The 7,730-nt window shown below is 36.7% G+C and overlaps 1 non-coding gene across 1 annotated transcript; it reads left to right on the top strand.

Annotated features, from left to right (window-relative positions):
• The first annotated feature begins 1,494 nt into the window (after nt 1–1,494).
• Nucleotides 1,495–1,601, top strand: LOC141710314 (small nucleolar RNA R71). Its single transcript, XR_012570841.1, has one exon. It is a non-coding gene; the product is annotated as a small nucleolar RNA R71 (small nucleolar RNA).
• The last annotated feature ends 6,129 nt before the right edge of the window (nt 1,602–7,730 follow it).

Genomic DNA, 7,730 nt, shown 5'->3' with positions numbered 1-7,730 from the left:
ACATCTATCAAGGTTCGGCCAGTAGCCAAGAAAGGTCTTCCCAAGATTATGGGAATCTTCTTATCCTCCTCGAAATGAAGAATTACAAAATCAGCAGGGAAAATGAGTTTATCCACCTTGACCAAGACATCCTCCACAATATCTCGTGGATATGTAATAGAACGATCGGCCAACTGCAAAGTCATGTATGTAGGCTTTGGATCAGGCAAGTCCAACTTTTTGAAGATCGATAATGGTATCAGATTGATGCTAGCTCCCAAGTCGCATAGACATTTATCAAATGACACTTTTTCAATGGTGCAAAGAATAGTGAAGCTTCCAGGATCTTTAAGCTTCAGAGGCAATTTTTGTTACAGCACAACACTGCATTCCTCCGTGAGAGCAACGGTCTCTAAGTCATCAAGCTTCACCTTTCTAGAGAGAATACCTTTCATGAATTTCACGTAACTAGGCATATGTTCAAGAGCTTCAGCGAAAGGTATGTTCATGTGAAATTTCTTGAACACCTCCAGAAACTTCGCAAACTGCTTATCCAGTTTCTTCTTTTGCAGCCTCTTAGGAAAAGGAGGTGGAGGATAGATCTGTTTCTCCCCTGTGTTATCCTCCGGAGGAGTGTGATCAACAGTAATCTTCCTTGGTTCTACTTCAGCTTCCTTCTGCACTTCTTCTTCATCAGCCTCCATTTCAGAAATGGGAGTTTTAGCTACTTCAGGATTCGCAACCTTACCATACCTCAATGTGATTGCTTTAATATGCTCTTGTGATTCTTTTTTGCTTGGCACTTCAGTATCACTCGGAAGCGTGCCAGGTTGACAATTTAGTAATGCATTCACAATTTTCCCAATCTGATTTTCCAAGGTCTTGATAGAGACAGCTTGGCTCTTGCACATGAGTCTCAACTCCTCCAATTCAGATTTTTCATTAGCTTGAGATAACTGCTGAAGTTGAAGTTGTTGCTTCAGGACATACTGCGGTTGCTGAAAACCAAGAGGGTTATACTTCCTTGTTGTATAAGGCTGATAAGATTGTTGAACCACATTCTGACTGTTGCTCCAGCTGAAGTTAGGATGATTGTGGTTGTTTGGATGATAAGTGGCTGGAGCTTGTTTTTGTGATCTCTGAAAGTTGCTCACAAATTGAGCTGATTCGCTAGAAATAGCGCACTACTCAGTTTTATGTGCTCCCGCACAAAGTTCAGAATCGCTAGTAATCTGATTAACTCCATAATTAGCCAAAGAGTCCACTTTCATCGTTAAAGCTTGAAGGTAAGCAGCTATAACAATAGCTTGTTCCACTTTCAGAATTCATGTTACATTTCCTTACAACATTCTTTGCGTAGGATTCTGGTATTCATTGGCTGCCATTATCTCAATTAACTCATAAGTTTCATTGTAGCTTTTAGCCCATAAGGCTCCATCAGATGCTGCATTAAGCATAGGTCTAGGGTGTGCACCTAGACCATTGTAGAAACAGTTTATAATCATCCAATCAGGCATGCCGTGGTGTGGGCACTTCCTTAGCATCTCCTTGTATCGATCTCAAGCCTCGCAAAGAGATTCACCAGTTTGCTGAGCAAACTGAGTAAGAGCATTCCTGATTGTAGCAGTCTTCACCATAGGAAAGAATTTAGTGAGAAACTTTTGAGCAAGATCCTCCCAATTGGTGATAGACCCTGGTGGTAGATAATGTAACCAACACTTTGCTTTATCCCTCAGAGAGAATGTGAATAGTCGCAGCTTGATAGCATCTTCAGAAACATCGTTGAACTTGAAAGTGTCACATATCTCGATGAAATCCCTGATGTGCATGTTTGGGTCTTCAGTAGGATTATCCCCAAACTGAACTGAGTTATGTTTCATCTGGATCGTGCTCGACTTAATCTCAAAAGTGTTAGCCTTGATGGCAGGCCTGATGATGCTTGATTGAATGTCATTGATCTTAGGCTTAGAAAAGTCCATTAAAGCCTTAGAATTATCTGCTTTATCCTCAAAATCTTCCCTATGATCCCCTACAACTTCTTCCTCATTTTTTTTAGAATTCTCCTACGAACTCGTCAACGCGTTTGCATAAACGATCGCTAGATTACCTGAAATACAACAAGAAAAAAGTATGTAAGTAACAATGTCCGATTCAATGAACTTTAACGATCACCGATGACAAACACATAAATTAAAAGTTAACACTGCAGTCCCCGGCAGCGGCGCCAAAAACTTGTTAGGGCTAAACACGAGCTAATAATTCACGCAAGTGTACGCATTCGCAAGTAATATAGAATCTTTTCTAGTTCATCCCCAGAGAGACTGGCATTGGTTAAATATGTAATTTATGCATATATGCACCGATGGTATGGTTATTATCCAATGCTAAGACGATAACAATTTGGGTTGTTTATACTACGAATTAAACTAATGATTATAACTAAGAGATTAAAGAGAGTTGTATATTATATGAGAAAAACATGGAATTCTAACTTCATTAAATACTTCATTCCATAGCCTTATTTTTCTTAACCTTAGCATGCAATGGTGATGACACTAATCAAATAACACGAAACTGCTAAACGCCAACTTTCGTTGCACGAATAACATACTACCAGACATCCACAAAGGAGATAGAAGCTGAATAGACACCAATTATATTGAGACCCTATATGTCTATAGAATTTGACACAACGGTTTAAAGCAAAGGTTATCTATCATCATTACACAGGGCAAGTAAGATGGGTAAAATTACCTACGAATCATTCATAACAATAACACATAAACCTATTCTAGCATGGCAAGTTCCAAATCCTTAAATTCACTGTCGCTTCATTAAGAATTAACACGCTATCTTACAAGTTCGCGACTCTTATAAGACGAATAAGCACAACCAATACTAGGTTATCATTCAATCACCACACACTAAGGCATATAAATAATTTAACTAAAGAAATCCATAAATAAATCTGCTAGAACCCCACGATAACGATTAGCCCATAATCGGACTCATCATCAATGTGGGTTCCGATGAAAGCATGGTATAATAAATATAGTCTTTATACTTAAATAACAAAACCAAGTACGAAACAAGGGTAAAGGTTCACAAGTAAGAAAACTAGCATCCAAGTTACAACTTAGAACAAAGATTCACAAGTAAAAACAAGATCTTCTTCGTCTTCGCTAAATCTATGCTAAAACGGTCTTCTTACGGCTCTCTTTGCGCTCTGTTACATATCTTCTATGAAAACGTTCTTATTTGAATATATATAGCAGCCCTAATCAATCTGGAGGTCTCCCAATTAGAATTGCATTAGAATCAGGATTCAAAACTTTCGCACCGGCGCGGGCGCGCGCTATCACAGCGCGGGCGCGCTGTCATTATGAAATCCTGGCGCGGCCACGCGCTATCACAATGCGGGCGCACTGTCCTTCTGGGAAAAACTCAGATTTTCTATTTTTCCTTGCTGCTTCGAGCTGGCTTTCCGCGAGTTTTTATTCCAACACCACCTTGACACCAAATTAGTACCAAAATAATGCTAATTCACCTGATTACCTTGATAATGCTGAAATGCAAAAACACTAGAAAACACATTAAAACAATTAACATCTTGAGTATAAATGCATCAATTCAAAACTTATTAGAGCATAATAAAGTGTCATAAATGCCACTCAACAGCACGCATCATAGCTCACCACTGGTTCACCGGAGTTCATCACCGGTGGCAGTGGCTTCACGGTGGTGCCCCCATTCAGGGGTTTCCATCCACAAAAACCTCCGATTTTAATATCGAACAACATCAAGTATTACATCCATCAATCATTCATCATAAATCAATAAAATCAAAGTTGAAACTTGCAAGAGAACTTCGAACCAAGGTTCTCGGCTCAACGTCACACCCGAACACACACATACACGTATGCAAACACCTACACACACATGAACAAGATTTAAAGCCTATATATAGATTAAGAATGAAGTTTTATGGAAGAATGCATAGAAATTTAGTGAGGAAGAGAGGTGTACCGAGAGGAAAAGAGAGAATGACTTCGAGAGTGAGTGAGAGAGAAAGAAGACAGATATGAGAGAAAGTGAGAGAAAAAAGATAGTAGAGCCGGGTGAAAGAAAAAGAAAGAGGAGGGGAGGGAGTATATATATTTATTTGGTGAGGATAAGATAGTCCTTTCACCATTCTTTTTTATTTCCTTTTTCTCTTTTCCTTTTATTCTCACTTTAAAAATGAATTTAAATAATGAATTACTCTCTCAGAAAAGATGGGATTGCAAAGAATAATAATTTTAGAATAAAGATCTCAAAATTAGATTTTCATCCATATTTTTAAAATAAATTTTGAGCGTACGGTTGATTTATTACGAGTTTTACAAGATTCCGCTCAAAATAGAATTATAGCTCGATAAAATCATTTTAAAATACACCGATCACGAAATAAATCTATCATTTTTATAAAGTCTCTAGGACTATTTTAAAGATAACAAAACAACTTTCACTCCTTGAACATACTCGGATAATTTTATAAAAACATTTAAAGGTCCAATAAACCTTAATTTAAATCAAATAAATCCCATTAGGTCATTTAAAAATCAACAGAGCATATAATCAAGCATATTTTCAAGAGATAGCACATATTCAAATTTCACGACTCGTACTCGATCATAAAAATTCCCTTTTTATTTTTATTATTCCCCTTTTCGCGTAATGGGTCGCGTTCTGCTTGACGACCCGATGCTGAGCATTTCAATTACACTTCACAATAAGTCCTTTATACCAACTGACACGTCACTGAAATATAATACTTACTTAAACATTTACATTCACATATCAACACATAGTTCATATTTAAATATTTGTAATCTCTTTTAAAACGGGTACCGTTCTTCCTGACGGCCCGACAACACAGCTTATCCCCTTAGCTGACTCATCAAACTGGAACGCGTCATTTTACGGTCCTAGATACTAATATACCGTAAAGACAATTAACCAAAAAATCATTTAACTCTTTATTTAATCACATAGTTTATAATTACACCACAGAATTGTACTTTATTCACTTAATTACGTCGCGAAATTCCCAGTCGCTACAATCTACCCCTTTTAAAAGGATTATGTCCTCAGAATCTAGTCTAAGCAAATAGATGGGGATACCTTTCTTGCATTTCACTCTCTAATTCCCAAGTTGACTATTCTACTTTAGGATTTCTCCACAACACTCTAACTAGAGGTACCACTTTATTTTTGAGCGTTCTCTCTTCGATCTAAGATTCGAACTGGTTGTTCCACATAAGACAAATTTTGTTGTATTTCCAATGGTTCCAATTCGATCACATGGCTTACATCAGCATTATATTTCTTTAGAAGAGAAACATGAAACACGTTATGAAGATGTTGCATCTGCGGAGGTAACGCTAATTCATAAGCCACTTTTCCAACTTGTCTAAGTACATCGAATGGTCCAATATACCTGGGACTCAATTTCCCTTTCTTTCCGAATCTGGATAAATCTTTCCATGGAAATATCTTTAACAACACTTTGTCTCCGGGCTCGAATTATATATCTTTTCGATCTCGATCCGCATACTTCTTTTGTCGATCTTGAGCAGCAATTAACCTTTTATGAATCATTTCTACTTTCTGTTTTGTTTGTTGAACTAGCTCTGGGCCAATTAATTTGCGCTCACCAACTTCGTCCCAATATGTAGGAGATCTGCATTTTCTTCCATACAATGCTTCATAAGGTGGCATGCCAATACTCGCGTGATAACTGTTGTTATAGGAAAACTCAATCAATGGCAAATGATCGTCCCAATTTCCTTTGAAATCTATTGCATAGGTTCACAACATATCCTCGATCATTTGAATTGCCCTTTCACTTTGTCCGTCGATCTGCGGATGATATGCCGTACTCATTTTCAATTTAGTTCCCAAATGATCATGAAATTATCGCCAAAATCTCGACTTAAATCTCGGATCTCTATCAGACACGATAGATACTGGAACTCCGTGATGCATCACAATCTCGTCCAAATACAATTTGACCAACTTTTCCAATGAAACTCTTTCGTTGATGGGGAAGAAATGCGCTGACTTCGTTAATCGATAAACTATTACCCAAATCGCATCATGATTAGACTTGGTCTTTGGCAAACCTACCACGAAATCCGTCGCGATATGTTCCCATTTCCATTCAGGTATGTCCAATGGTTGAAGCAATCCACTTGGTCGTTGATGTTCCGCTTCTACTCTTTGGCACGCATAACATTTATGTTGGATTTTAATCGCAGCGGAGGCATGGTAAAACACTTTTAAACATATAAAATCCAAATAAAAGCATATAAATCGTGGTTAGGGATCGATTACTAACCTTTAATATACGATCCATAAGCAACGATCGGAGATCCTTAGCAGCTGCTCCTCAAACGTGAAGCACTCCACCGGTATCCACCAAGAAAACGACGTTAAGGAGGAGGAGGAGGAGGTGGAGAGAATTAGGTTTTATTAAAAATTGGGGTTCAAATAAAAATAGGGTTTATAATAGTATATTTATAGGCAAAATTTTCAGCTGAAATTTTCCCATAAATATTATTATTATTATCCCATTTATTATTCTCATTAATAATTAAAACACCTTTTAATTATTAATCCTTTTTCTAAACACTTTAGAAATTATTCTCTCTCTTGATTTAATTTCCAAAAAATTAAATCCTTAATTAATAATATTAAGAACTTTTCTTAATTAATTTATAATCAATTAAATCTCATTTAATCAATTATTAAATTTGCTAATTAATTATTTATTTCACAAATAAATAATTATTAGCCATTATTAATTAATTCCTCCACCATTAAATCATTCTCTTTTTATGGTGTGACCCTGTAGGTTCAATATTAAGCCGGTAGTAGAAATAAATAATAATAAAACTATTTTATCATTATTTATATAAATTCTCTAATTTATTAAATATGATTAATTAATTAATCACATTTATTCTACATCGTGAGGGATACTTCTCAGCATATCGCGACTATCCGGATAATATGAATTCACTGCTTAGAATACCAAGAACCTATTCAGTGAATAGTTACCGTACAATAAACTCCTTCTACCCTACAATGTCCCGATTAAATACAAGGCATGGATCTCGTGTCAAGCCTATCTAATTCAATCACTTGCTTACCATTTACTATGCGTAGTTCTATGCAAATTAGAAACTCTTTTCTAATTTCATTCACTCTGGCCAGAGATTCCTGAACTAGCATAAGTGGATCAGCCTTGAACATTCGCTTCCTTCACTGGAAGGGGTAGATCCTTTATTGATCATACACTATCTTCGTGTACAAATTCCTATACCCAGTAGAGCCCTAATAATTGTCCCTGGAGACTAAGAACTAAACCAAAGCATAGTTCAGTGTACACAAGATGACTATGATAACCTCAAGTCTAAGGATACTTGTACAACTATCACTATGTGAACAACTGCTGACACGTGAGTGAACTCCATCAGTTGTTCAGCTGTGCGAGTCATGTTCAGTGAACTTATTCTATAATAAGCACCTACATACTAGCTATAGTGTCACCACACAAATGTCTATGCGAACAGACATCCTTCATAATGAAGCAAGCATAGTAAGTATCGATCTTTGCGGATTATTAATTACCAGTTAGTAATCCTACGACCAGGAACTATTTAAGTTTAGAGTTATCATCTTTTAGGTCTCACTATTATGATCTCATC

This window comes from Apium graveolens, chromosome 2 (genome assembly GCF_009905375.1).
Source record: "Apium graveolens cultivar Ventura chromosome 2, ASM990537v1, whole genome shotgun sequence".
Lineage (NCBI taxonomy): Eukaryota > Viridiplantae > Streptophyta > Magnoliopsida > Apiales > Apiaceae > Apium > Apium graveolens.
This window is presented reverse-complemented; position numbering and strand designations above follow the sequence as displayed.